The 12,345-nt window shown below is 51.1% G+C and overlaps 2 protein-coding genes and 2 non-coding genes across 5 annotated transcripts in view; 2 read left to right on the top strand and 2 right to left on the bottom strand.

Annotated features, from left to right (window-relative positions):
• LOC127048436 (zinc finger protein 501-like) overlaps positions 1-12,345 on the bottom strand; it is a 257,068-nt gene that overhangs the window by 124,888 nt on the left and 119,835 nt on the right. The gene's annotated exons all lie outside the window — the stretch shown is intronic.
• Positions 1-12,345, top strand: part of LOC127048433 (zinc finger protein 883-like) — a 291,005-nt gene that overhangs the window by 251,822 nt on the left and 26,838 nt on the right. The window lies entirely within an intron of this gene.
• On the bottom strand, positions 2,189-2,260 carry TRNAC-GCA (transfer RNA cysteine (anticodon GCA)). The gene has a single exon. It is a non-coding gene; the product is annotated as a tRNA-Cys (tRNA).
• Positions 4,185-4,266, top strand: TRNAF-AAA (transfer RNA phenylalanine (anticodon AAA)). Its single transcript has one exon. It is a non-coding gene; the product is annotated as a tRNA-Phe (tRNA).

Raw genomic sequence — 12,345 nt, 5'->3', positions numbered from 1 at the left:
TTTCCTTATTCACTTTAGGATGTGGGGTCTGATCTGGGCTGACTTTAGTCCCAGGCTGGGGTCTCCTGAATGATGGGAAACATCCTTTGCTGTTACCCAGGGACAGCAGGCTTCTGGCGACATACCAGGGCTGGGATGTGAGGGGAATGTTGCATGGACTTTATCATACAGGGCCCATCCTGCTTCTCAGAGCCCACAGGCGAGAATCTAGAGAAGGATGAGTCATTTCTCAGCTGCATTCTCAGGAGAAGCCGGTAGCCGTCCTTGACCAGACACTCAGTAGAGCAACCACAGCAGTTCTGCGGAGAGCTCTGGCTGCCAGGGGATCCAGCTAGGAGAAGGAGTGCAGGGGACTCTGCAGTTTTTGCAGTGGGGCTGTCTCAGGAGTCACAGGTGGCTTTGTTGGTGGGGTGGTGAAGTAGGGACTACAGGATGTGAGGCTGGCTGAAATGAAACTGCACAAAAAACCTCCCCCTTTGCTCCAGCAAAGGCTCTACTTTGGCCTCTCCCCCTTTCATAAATATCTCCATATCTACCCTAGCTCTCAGAAACCCCCTCTCTCCCATGAGTATTTTCACAGTTTCTTCCTTTTTTCATGGAGAGAGACAGAGAAAAAACAAACCTATTAATCTGAGCTATCGACACAGTTCACAGCATTAAATACATAATTTTGTGTTCAGTGAGTTGTGTTCATTTACATAACATGAAAAATATGTTTTGGTCAATGCATGAAAACCTCACTGCATTGAACAACCCACTTGATACAGTCAATGTACTAGAGAATATTTAAAGAAGTTAAGAAAGATGTGTTATAAATTAACGTGTTGCGCCATTTACACACGCACAAGACACAGAAGAAACTGAATTATTTGCGCTACTAAAATTTCCACTTTCTCAGTATTTTATTTCTCAAGGTTGTTTTAATTTGCTTATTTTTTTTGGAAGTAGAAATGGGGAAAGAGCACATTGAAGTCAGTGGAATTACCACAGTAAGAGATTAGTCTCATTATTTGTCACTATCAACAGCCTTTATTAACACAGAGTTAACTTTGACTGTGAATATCTCTTACCTTCCAGAACATTGAGTTCAGTAAAACTCAAACTCTGGAAAAACAGGGAATACAGAGTGAGCGTACATGTCTAGATAACCTTAACTCTGCTCTCTAGAAGAGAATCCCTGATAGCATATGAGAACAAGGAAAGGTTTGGGGACAAATTACATCTACTTCCCAAGAGTTTGTTTCTCCTGTAATTAATTGATCCTGGCCCCATCAGATGATCCTGGCCTGGTGTCTGGCCACAAAACTTATTATTTATATACCAACATATTTAAAGATTAAACTGCTTTACAAAAGCTCCATTATTTTAGGTTATACAAACAGGTCACTTCCCCACCTATTTCAAGCAGATGGAATTTTCCTGACCCACAAGGAACTTAAACTAACATGCTCAAGATCACACATTACTTAGGAGAAAACAAAGGGGAAAAAAACAAAACCCACCAAACCGTTGCTGTTTCTACCCAAATGATCAATGAGACCAGAAAGGGAGACTGTGCAGTTAACTGTCTGGCACTACACTGACTCTGCAGTTACTTGGATGCAGACACACCCAGCTCTACGGTTGGTAAATGTACAGAGACTCTGCTGCTGCTCATGAACTAGAAGCACATGACCTCTAAACAGCTGCCATTCGAATGCAACTGGAAGTTACAAGGAACAACGATCTGTGTTAAAGGAAGGCTGCCATTTATTAGAGCCCCAATTGGTGCCGTGTGCACAAAGAGTGTAACAGGGAGTTTGGTAAATCTTGGTTATTTTAGTTTTGTAACAGGTTCCTGTCCATCTCCAGTAGAGTTTTCAGTCCCAACGTCAACTTACTTACCAAATGTAATACAGATTAGTCCATTCCTCCCAAGTGGATGTGGTTCTTGTTCTTCTGCACATTGTAGCCCATGGAGGCCAAGGACCTGCAAATGTGTCTTCATGTGCCTTTGTTTAATTGATGAAAACAAACCTAGACACTTAGAGGATTGGAACTGATTTCAGCTGGGGGACATGTTTGCTAAGTTTTCTGCATTTGCACAGGAAAGCATTGAGTGTGCCCATTCATTTCAGGGACCTCTCTTTAGTGGAGCTCCTGAACATACTGGAAATGAAATTATTTTTACTGAAGGAACAGGTTTGCGAGATAGCACTTGGATTTAAACCAAGGACCACTTGATCTGCAGTCAAACACTCTACCACTGAGTTATACCCCCCTGACATTTACATGGGCAAGTCAGTGATTTTAAGGATTTTGAAGGACAGGCTCTGCCTCAGAGAGCTCCTTTTCTATTCCCACCCCACAGGAGTTTTAAAAATGGGGTTTGATTAAACTTTGTATACACATGTAGACACCACAGCTTGCACACACACTAGCATAGCTTCTCCCACTGACATAGCTACCACCTCTCGGGGAGATGGATTAACTTCAAGGACGGGACAGCTCTCTCCCCTCCACTTAGAGCATCTTCATTATTTATGAATAGGTGGGAAATAACCTCCTGAATGGACAGGAACCAATTTATCAAATATTGCTGTGTCTGCATTCAATATGGGTAACTGGTCATATTGGGCTGGAAGGGTAAAAACATTTCAAGCAGATTGAGGGAAGTGATTATTCCCCTCTATTCAGCACTGGTGAGGCCACAGTTGGAGCATTGTGTCCAGTTTTTGCCCCCCAGAAACAAATTGGAGGGAGTCTAGGGGAGGGCAACAAAAATGATTAGGGGGCAAGGGATTTACGAGGAGAGGCTGAGGGCAGGGCCGCCCAGATGGGTGGCAGGTGGGGCAATTTGCCCCAGGCCCTGCAGGGGCCCCCATGAGAATATAGTTTTCTATAGTATTGCAACTTTTTTTTGTGGAAGGGGCCTGGAAATTGTTTTGCCCCAGGCCCCCTGAATCCTGTGGGAGGCCCTGCCCAGACCCTGGTGCTGTTCCCCCACTCCACCCCCTTCCCTCGTTCTCCTCCCTCTGAGGCCCAACCTGTGCTCTGCCCTCACTCCAATTTGACCACTTCCCACCCCTGCTCTTTGGCTGAGGCCTGCTGGTCCACCTTTCGCTCACTCCTCTCCTCCCCCAAGGCCTCCTCGCGCCTCTCCAGCTCCTACCCCAAGGTCTGCCTGCTGCCCTCACCTCTCTGCCCCCTCCCCTGAGACTCACCTTACCCATCGCCCACACCTCTCTGAGACCTCCCCGAGAACCATCCTGCCCACACCTCTCTGCCCCTTCCCCTGAGACCCACCCTGCCCATCACTCACACCTCTCTACCCCCTCCCCTGAGACCCACCCTGCCCATCACTCACACTTCTCTGCCCCCTCCCCTAAGACCAGCCCTGCCCACACCTCTCTGAGCCCTCCGCTGAGACCCACCCAGCCCACACCTCTCTGAGCCCTCCCCTGAGACTCACCCTGCCCATTGCCCACACCTCTCTGCCCCCTCCCCTCAAACCCACCCTACCCACACCTCTCTGAGCCCTCCTCTGAGACTCACCCTGCCCATTGCCCACATCTCTCTGCCCCTCCCGAGACTCACCCTGCCCATCACTCACACCTCTCTGACCCTCCCGAGACCCACCTTGCCCATCACTCACACCTCTCTGACCCTCCCAAGACCTGCCATGCTCACTGCTCGTACCTCTCTGACCTCTCCTCTGAGACCTGCCCTGCCCATCGCCCACACCTCTCTGCCCCTCCCCTGAGACCCACCCTGTCCACCTCTTTCTTTGGTCATCTGTTGTTATTCCATGAATCATCAAGAATGGAATTAAAAGCTGAGTTTACTCCAGGGTGAGGAAAGAAAGGAGCCACCAACCCCCTGGCAAAGCTCAGTGCCCCAGAGAAAACCTGCCCCCTGCTATCGCAATCACTGATGTACTGGGGATATGACGAGAAAGGGACTCTCTGAATGATCAAGACAGGAAATAGACGACAATTTACAGCAATGTCACTAACTACAAACACACTCTCCTCATGCTCCAGCCAGAAGGGAAAGGAGCAGGAATTCTTGCTCTTCAGCCATGGACACACTTACACAATGGCACAGCAGTGTGTGTGTTGTGGAAGCTGGTTTGAGGAAACAACTGGAATTGATCACTCAGTGAGAACAGAACTAGAGGGTAGTGAGAGCCACCTATCAAACCAGTAGTTGTGGCTGAGTGGTTAAGGTGATGGACTAAAAATCCATTGGGGTCTCCCTCTGCAGGTTCAAATCCTGCCAACTAGGGAGAAAATTTGGTTCTTTAGTTTCAATAGAGCTGGGTCTTGTCTCACGCTTAAGCTATATCTACATGAAAGAATAACATGGCTTTAGTTAAGGTGTTTTAATTGAACAGCTGTTGCATGTCCACCCTGTGTCACCAGAGCACATCCATGCTAGAATCTCTTGGATCGCCACAGAGAGCAGTGCACTGTGGGTAGCTATCCCACTGTGCAACTGGCTGCAGGTGCTTTGGGAAGGGTTTGCAATGCCTCACAGGCTGGTACAGCATCACATGATGCAGGTTTCTATCCCATTGTTCCATGGGCATCCTACTAGATTGCCAGCTGCTTTTCAACTGCAGTGTGCATGGGGGTGGAGGGAGAGAGAGTGAGTGTGTCGGCACACTGTCTCTAAGTTCAGACAGCTGCTGGAAGCAACCAGTCCTGAGGCAGGGGACAGCCCTGACATCAGCCCCCCTTCTCTCACTGGCTCAGCTCAGCACAGCACTCTCTGCCACGCACACGCACACTGCTGCCTGCTTAGCTCTGTGTCAGGGGTGCTGGAACAGGGGGTTTAGAGGGCCATGGCCCCACCACTCTTTACTGGCCGTTAGGACAAATGATGGAGGGGGGGAAGGGTGCAGTCTTGGGGAAGAGGCCCTTTGTGGGTGTGGCCTCGGGGATAGAGGTGGTGTGAGTGCGGGTCCTTAGGGAAGGGGTGTCATGGGGGTGCCACAGCGTGGACAATAGTGCCTCCCACCCACCCCCACTGTAAGGAAGTTTCTGCTGCCCCTGCTGTGTGTTGGCAGAGTGGGAGAGAGCAGCATCCACTCCGGTGATTTGCTCCCTGAGGCTCTGGCAGGGGGGATCAGGCAGCGATTTAAAGGCCCCGGGTTCCGGCCGCTGCAGGGAGCCCTGAGCCCTTTAAATCACCAGCCTGGGGAAGCCTGGCCGGGCTGGCACAGCGTTCCGGCTCTTGCCAGTACCCCACGCTGTAACATACTGGCTTACTTTCACCTCCGGAAGGTCCTCACGTAGATCAATAACTGGTTAAAAGATAGGAAACAAAGGGTAGGAATAAATGGTCAGTTTTCAGGATGGAAACAGGTAACTAGTGGTGTCTGTACTGGGACCAGGACTAGTCAACATTTTCATAAATGATCTGCTAAACAGTGAGCTGCCAAAATTTGCAGATGATCCAAAACTACCGGCTTGCTTCCTAGAACGAACGCTCCTTGAGTGGGGTGACCACAGGGAGTAGCTCAAACCTCCAAAGTGCCTGGCCAGGGGCAGGACATTAGCACAGCAAGGGAGGGGTGTGACAGTGACATCACAAAGGCCTTTTGCAGGACCTCAGACTATTGGTCAAAGGTGGTGGGGAGGTGGTGACCTCACAGAGAGATCTTGACATCAGCCAGGCAGGACAGGGCGATGGGCCAGGGAAACCTCAGACACCCCTGTGGCTTTGCTTCAGCAAGTCTCCTTCTCCAGGTCTCTCTTTGAGGACTGAGAGAGTATTTGGGTTCAGGCACGTGAGCGGCAGGAGGAATCTCTTTCCAGTTTTCTCTTCCCCTTTGCCTGATTTTACTAGAAAACAGCCATCCCTGTTTAGAAGGTAAGAGCCTCCTCTAGGTGGGAAACCTGTTCAGTCTGATCCATCTGGTGACAGTTGAATTCTAGGCATGGAAAACACGAGTTTAAGGCGGCAGAATTGTATTCCACACCTGAGATTTTGTCCCTTAGAATCACTGGGACATTAGGGTTTGTCCTTTTGGTTTCACCTTTTCCTCCATCCATCCCTCCCTCCTTTCACTTTGTCTCTTGTTTCTTTTGTCCTTTCTCCTGTTCCCCTCCCAACAGCAGGAGCGAGGGGTGTGTGTGTGTGTGTGTGTGTGTGTGTGTGTGTGTGTGTGTGTGTGTGTGTGTGTGTGTGTGTGTGTGTTGCAGGGGAGTGCTCTGCAGCTCCCACTCTGGGAGGTCCACCCAAAAATGTGGGGCTGAAATAGTGCTCAGGCAGTGATCCCCACCAGTGACCTTGGCCATCCTTTGGGCTCTCTGGTGAGAACCCTCAGCCTCCCGTCCTCAGTCTCTACCCTGATTGGCTGAGCAGGGGGTTATTGACACGGAGGAGACTCAGGTCCTTGATCTTCTCTTTTAAGACCAAGTAAATAAGTCATAACCACTTATATGTCTTATGAATTTTGCTGCTTCTCTGCATTAATTGTCTCTGAGCAGTTCATGATTCTCTCTAACATTGCAGTTCCCCTCAAATACTTGCTGAATAATTACTGTGCACTGTTGTTCGTCTGGAGCTTATCTGAGAGCACTTTATTCAGGTCAGTCAATGTAAGAAATTCAAGATCTGATGGTTAGTTTGAAAATCAGGGCTCTTGGGTCCTATTCCCAACTCTGCCACTGGCTGGCTGTGTGACCTAAGACAAGTCAATTCTCCTTTCTCAGCCTTAGCATCTCCCTCTTTCAAGGAGGGATAATAATGATCCGCTCCTACCTACCTCATGGTGGGTGGAGGATGGGGAACCATTGGAGAGTGTCACTAGGAGTAGTGCGTATTATGAGGTGTCCTCTCACGTTTACTCAGAACAGATTATGACATAATAGAATAGCTGAAATAGTCTTTTTTATTTGTATTTTTTTATTTTGAAATTAAGAGCAGCCACTACTTAGCTCAGACTGAAGCATGTTATCTAATTTTGAGATCTAAGTGTCTCCCCTTTGTGTGTGAAGAGACAATTTAACACACTCTGACAAACAGGAGATGCTTTTGTTTTGCAACAAAATCTTTTTGCAAAGAACTTTCATCTCACTTGTTTTGATTTCGAGAAACAAACTGGTTTAGTCTGAAGGGGATTTTCTCACTGAAATGGTTTCAATGAAATTTCCCCACCATCTCAACTCCTGGGCTTTATCCCCGCCTCTGGGGGGGTTTACTGTTTGTTAGAACAGGAGTCAGGACTGGTGGCTTCTCTTTCTGGCAATGCCACCGCCTTGCTGTGTAGGCCCTTGGGTAGGTCACTTCCCTTCTCTGGACCTCAGGCTCCTCCCCATCTATCCAATGGGAACAGGGACAATTCTTGAACTCTGGGCAGTCGTGAGCCTGAGTGAGAAAAGGGGCGTTAAAGCCCTCTGTGAAGGAGAAAGGGGAGTTTCACGGTGTTTAGCACCAAGGAACTCTAAAGTTTGCTAAAATGTTTAGTCAGTGGAAAAAAGAAATGGTCGAGGCCAAACTTTTTAACCACTGCCTTTTTTAAAGCCCATTCAGGGGTGTGAGTCCCTGTCTCTTAGGTACCTGGGGTTCTTTGCCAGCAGGAGAGAAGATGTTCCTGCCTCTGTTTTTGTGGCCTTAACAAACCAGGTGTTGTGACGCAGTTCTCGTCTGAGATCCATGAAAAAGAACACCTTCCCATCCATGAACAAGACAGAAGCTATCTTTAAAAGGGAAACAAAGAGACCCCTGGGACTTACAGACTAGCTAGCCTCACTTCCATAGCTGGAGAGATACTGGAATACATTCTTAAACACTCAGTTTGTCAGCGGCACCTACAGGATATTTTGGTTCTTAGGACTAGTGAGCATGGATTTGTCAAGAACAAAACATTCCAAACCAATCCTCTTTCCTTCTTCGGCAGGGTTCTGGGCCTAGTGGAGGTGAGTAAACAGTAGATGGGATCTAGCTCGGTGTTACTAAGGCTTTTGACACAGTCCCGTAGGACAATATCACAAGCAAACGAGGGAAAAGCAGTCTAGACGGAATCAGTGTGATGTGGGTGCAGAGCTGGTTGAAAGCCCAGACTCCAGGAGCCCTTCTCCATGTCTGGCTGTCCAACGGAGAGGGTGCACCTAGTGGGTCCTGCAGCGATCAGTCCAGGGTTGGGTACTATTCAATAGTTTCATTACTGATTTGGAAAATGGAGTGGAGAGCATGCTTCTAAAATTTGCAAATGAGCACAGGATTGGATTTCAAAACGCATTTAAGAAATTGGAGAATTGGTCTTGAACCAAACTCCATGACTGGGCCCCTCTCCCTAGACTGGGATGAAGTGAAACCCCAGAGCCAAACACTCCTCCTGGGCAGTGTGCTCCACCCTTGAATGGTCAGATGCTGCTTAGCACTGTCACAGCAGCTTCGGCTGGGGGATTCTCCCAGCACTTTCCAATAGCAGGAAAATATTAAATCTCCAGCAATGGAACTCAAGAGTCCTGACTCCCAGTCCCCTGGTCCAGTGACTCCAGCGGAGCACACTCACTCTCAAAGGCAGGGGGAGCAGCCATTAGGGCCTGCTTGTAATTGCCAGCTGTGGGAGGGAGTGTGCAGCAGTGGTTAGCAAAGGGGCCTGGAAAGAATGACTGCTGGGTCCCATCCATCCTTCTGACACTTGGTGTGACCTTGAGCCAGTAGCTTCCCCTCCCCAGGTCTGTTTCTCATCAGTAGGGTTGGGGGCGCAGTCCCGACAGCCCAGGGGGATTGGGAGGCTCCAGGAATGTTTGTAAAGTGCTGGGATTTCAGGCTCCCGGAAGTGCTGTCACCCCCGCTCTAGGGTGATGTTCTGCACCCTCTGCTGCTGGCTAAGTTTCTCCTTTCCCTGGTAATAAGACAGACTCTTGTTTTCACAGCCAGCCGATCACCCAGTGTCATCACCCTGCCTGCTGGCTGTGCAGGGTAACTCCTCAGATCATCATCCCCCTCTCCAGCCTGCCTTGGGCTTGGAGAGTGAGGAGAAGGGCGAGGGATGACACTGAGCATCCTCCATCCATCGCTCCATCACCAGAGCAAGTGAGTGGCATTAGGGCTCCTCGGTGGCATCCCCTGTCTGTCTGGGGAGAGGCAGAAAGAGGGGGAGAGAATCTCTCCCAAAGGAGATTGGATTTGCAAACAGCCCCCAGGAGCCCCTCACTCTCAGACCGGGGAGGGGCGTCTCCAGAGCCATCTCCATTTTTTTATGGCAAGGTCCCAGCAATGGGGCTCCCAGCCCTTCCCTTGTGGGAGACTGTTCCCCAGGCTGAGAGTCTCTGAGCTGGGCCAGACCCGGGAGCTGCTGAGCATGGAAATCAATGGGAAATGAGGGGGTCTTGGCCTTGCTATGCCTAGGGACTTTGAAGTGGGGAATGGTTTCCTAGGAGAAGTCTGGACTCCTGGGTTCTGTTCCTTCTCTAGCCTGGGTGGGGCTTGCGGGGGGAGGTGTGAGTGTGTCCTGGGCTGGCAGGAGGGAGCTGCTTGTCCAAAGTGACCGATGGTCTTTGTGACTGACCCCAATGCTCAAAAAGGACGAGACTCCCCGGTTCTTGCAGCCCCAGGGATGAGGAGGGGGAAGGTTGAGGGGGAGAAGATCATGCAATGAACTCCTGCCAGTGTGTGTAGCTTGCACTCCCTGCACCCCTGTGGGGGGAGGAGGAGCTGCTCTGGCTGGGGCAGGGATGGGGAGGGACCAAACAGGCTGGTTAGTGAGAGGCTGCCTTGACCCCAGACTCACGCCAGCTCCCCGCTCGGTTCCAGGATTGCCAGGCTCCTGAGGATGTTCAGGAAGAAGGCTCAGCAGGTGGCCACAGAGCCTGAGGGAAGCAGCTGCCATCTTCCCCACGAGTGGAGCGGCCCCTCCGTCCCCACTGGTGGGGAAGGAGCCCCCAACCGGGCCAGGAGGTGGAAGTGCCCAGCCTTCTGGAAGAGGAAACCTGCTCCCGGCGCAGGCGCCGAGGTGGGAGAGGCACCGGCCAGGCCAAAATGGAGCTGGGCCAGGATGTGGCTGGGCAGGCAGGACCCAGCCCAGGAATAGAACCAGGCAGGGTGGCTCCAGGGCTTCTCGTGTGGGCAGCAGCTACCCCAGGAGCCCAGCCCCGATTTCCATCAGGAGGCATCGCCCTGCGCGGTCAGTGAGAGCCTTCGAGCCTTCCCAGGGCAGGAGGTGGAGGATCCCTCTCCCAGCCCAGCAGCTCAGCCTGCTCCCCATAGGACAGCAGCAGCGCCTGGGACTCGGACAGCAGTGTGGCTGACGGATGCTTCTGCTTTGTTCCAGGTGAGGAGCCAGGCTGGGCTCAGGGAGGGGTGAGGAGGGGGCTGTGAACACCCCAGGCCCAGGCCCTCGAGCAGTGCTATGGGGGCAGGTTCCCAGCTCATGCATCTGGCCTGAGCCACTGAACCCCACTGACACTAGATGCTGCCACTTTAATCCTTGGTGCTCCATTGGGCGAGGGGTGGGAGACACCTCCCAGGGAGTCCAGGACAGTGGGGGGGGGGTCTTTGCTATGGACTCCTGAAGGAGTTGGGGGCTGATGACACTGAGGCTACTTGGAATCAAATACATTTGAGATACAAGTACATAGCCCATATTCATAACTTCAAAAACAAAAATGGTACACACATACAGCCAGTATAATTATAACCAGCAAATGGTAACCTTGTCATAGACACCTCACACACCAACCTTTGCACAATATTTGCTGCGCATATATAACAGTCGTGGCAACAATGATCTCTATGGTCCAAGCTCATATTAATAACATCACAGAAGGCTATAGAGAAGTGGGAGGGAGGCGTCTTCCAGCCGACGTGTCTCGTCCTTTTCTCCCTTGCCGCTTGGGCCGAGGTGGGAAGGAAGCGAAACGTGCCCGGCTGAAGGTTTTGCGCTCGACCTTGAAGATTAAGCCCGAACCCCCGGCATGGCTGGGTCGGGTTGTCCTGGGCTCTGTGGGGGGAGGGCTCAGTTGGGAGAAGGGGCAGACGAGGGGATTTTGTCTCTGATAGATAAGGGCTTTGTCAGTGGGAAGCTGTAGGTCATATGCTGGGGGTGACAGTGGGCTTTGAGCTGGGGCAGCAGCAGCAGAGGAGCAACGTGTGTGTGTGTGTGTGTGTGTGTGTGTGTGTGTGTGTGTGTGTGTAGGTTGAAGTGTTCTCCTACAGATTTTTGTATATTGCCATTCCTAATATCTGATTTGTGTCCGTTTATCCTTTTCCGTAGAGAATCTCCCTGGCCACACTATAGCAGACCTTAAGGTGGCCATCCTGCAGCAAAAAAACTTCAGGACTAGACTTCAAAGAGAAACTGCTGAGCTTCAGTTCATCTGCAAATTTGACACCATCAGCTCAGGATTAAACAAAGACTGTGAATGGCTTGCCAACTACAAAAGCAGTTTTTCCTCCCTTGGTTTTCACACTTCAGCTGCTAGAACAGGGCCTCATCCTCCCTGATTGAACTAACCTCATTATCTCTAGCTTGCTTCTTGCTAGCATATATATACCTGCCCCTGGAAATTTCCACTACATGCATCTGAAGAAGTGGATATTCACCCACGAAAGCTCATGCTTCAATACCTCTGTTAGTCTATAAGGTGCCACAGGACTCTTTGCTGCTTTTACAGATCCAGACTAACACGGCTACCCCTCTGATACAGAGAAAAAATAGGTGCTCAGCACCACTGGCAGCCAGCTCCCCATCCCCACTACAGGCCTTGCTGACAAGCTCCTCCTCTTCCCCTTCAGCACCTCCCACTTGCCAGTGATCAAGTGTTCAGTGGGGTTCAGGAGGCGCTGGGTGGGGAGGCGGAGGAGCAGGGGTGAGAAGAGGTGGGGGAGAGAGAGGAATGGTGCAAGCCAGAAGAGATGGGACAGTCGTAGGGGTTCGGGGGAAGGGGTGGCGTGGGGGCAGGGCCTGGGGAGGAAAGGGGTCATTTGTCCCAGACCCTGGATCCCTCTGGGGCCGACCCTGAAGGGAAATGCTGAGTATCACAGTGACAATAAAACTGACCAGCATTGCGGGGGAGACAGAGGGAAATCCGCACTCATCAGGTCTCTTCTCTCCCCCAAGGTGAGCCAGGCACTGCTCTCTCCTGGCTCTCACTCTAGCAGCTGGACACCAAGGAGCCATTTCCCCACAGGAAGTGCATTGAGTGCCCCTGTGGTGCTGGGGGGGCTGGTGCTGCTACTGCCTGTTGGACTGGAAGGGGGGCTGATGTCTGCACAGACTCTCAGCTGCCAGGCCAGAGGGGGCACTTGGGACCTTACCAGACTGGCTCAGTGAAGATGGGGGGTTGACAGAGCAACACAGACGCTCTCCAGAGCACAGAGCATCATCCACCCATGCAGCCAGGCAAT

Source organism: Gopherus flavomarginatus, chromosome 3 (genome assembly GCF_025201925.1).
Source record: "Gopherus flavomarginatus isolate rGopFla2 chromosome 3, rGopFla2.mat.asm, whole genome shotgun sequence".
NCBI classification, from domain to species: domain Eukaryota; kingdom Metazoa; phylum Chordata; order Testudines; family Testudinidae; genus Gopherus; species Gopherus flavomarginatus.
The sequence above is the reverse complement of the archived record's forward strand: the minus strand, read 5'-3'. Positions and strand labels throughout refer to the sequence as shown.